The following is a 1545-nucleotide window of genomic DNA, read 5'->3' on the forward strand; positions in this document are numbered from 1 at the left end:
TTTTTTAATGAAAGAGATTAATTCTGATTGCGAAATTTAATAGTAAAAATTTTCAAATTAAAAATCGAGTTTTTAATTTATTCGATGAAAGTTTCTGTCGAAGATGGAATAATGTGCAACAAAATGGTTGAATTTTTTAATGAAAGAGATTAATTCCGATTGCCAAATTAAATAGTGAAATTTTTTTAATTAAAAACGGGTTTTTAATTTAATCGATGAAAGTTTCTGTCGAAAGTGGAATAATGCTAAAAAAAATATTTGAATTTTTAAACGAAAGAGATTAATGCTGATTGCGAAATTTAATAGTAAAAATTTTTAAATTAAAAATCGAGTTTTTAATTTAATCGATGAAAGTTTCTGTCGAAAATGGAATAATGTTCAACAAAATAGTTGAATTTTTTAATGAAAGAGATTAATTCCGATTGCCAAATTTAATAGTGAAAATTTTCAAATTAAAAATCGAGTTTTTAATTTAATCGATGAAAGTTTCTGTCGAAATTGGAATAATGCTCAACAAAATAGTTGAATTTTTTAATGAAAGATATTAATTCTGATTGCGAAATTTAATAGTAAAAATTTTCAAATTAAAAATCGAGTTTTTAATTTAGTCGACGAAAGTTTCTGTCGAAAATGGAATAATGTTCAACAAAATAGTTGAATTTTTTGATGAAAGAGATTAATTCCGATTGCCAAATTTAATAGTGAAAATTTTCAAATTAAAAATCGAGTTTTTAATTTAATCGATGGAAGTTTCTTTCGAAATTGGAATAATGCTCAACAAAATAGTTGAATTTTTAAACGAAAGAGAATAATTGTGATTGCGAAATTTAATAGTGAAAATTTTCAAATTAAAAATTGAGTCACTTGAAATATGTGGTTGTCTTTCCTTTTTTTAAGTCGAATATTTAGGGTTTCATGTTGATAATCCAACGATTTTTCGATCGCACCTGGTGTGAGAATTCTGAAAAAAGTACCTGAAAACTATGATGAGCAGAGTGGTGTTGAAACGTAAAGATAGAAACGTAACCTACGATTTCTTCAGATATTTGCAGATTTGATGCATCTGGCATTGGATTTAGCCAGCTATTGATAAGAATTGTAGCACAAATATACAATATTTACAAAGGGATTTAAAGGTGAAACAGTGGACAGTTATAAACACACAAAATTGAGTCATTTATGTGTCAGCTGGAATCTGTCAAAAATTGCTTGCTTCCCGATCGAACAGTTTAACTGGGCGTAAAGTACCAACAACCTCAATTCTAAATCTGCCTGTGTCAAAGCCGATATCAGGTTGTGTGCGTGCGATATACCTTCGATGGCCGCGCGACGCACACATGTTAAGGGTTGAGGGCCACTTTCATTTACCTCATGTCGGTCATTGCGGTGGTGCAGTTTTCTTTGCACACCGACCGAGTCCTGGAATCACTCGTGGATTTAAAACCGATATATATATATATAATTAAAAATTTGTCATAAGGACAACCGCAGGATTTCGCCGGGAGCGGGTGCTAATCTGAAAAATTGCACCCGCTTCCAGCGAAA

Source organism: Belonocnema kinseyi, chromosome 4 (assembly GCF_010883055.1).
Source record: "Belonocnema kinseyi isolate 2016_QV_RU_SX_M_011 chromosome 4, B_treatae_v1, whole genome shotgun sequence".
Taxonomy (NCBI): Eukaryota; Metazoa; Arthropoda; class Insecta; order Hymenoptera; family Cynipidae; genus Belonocnema; species Belonocnema kinseyi.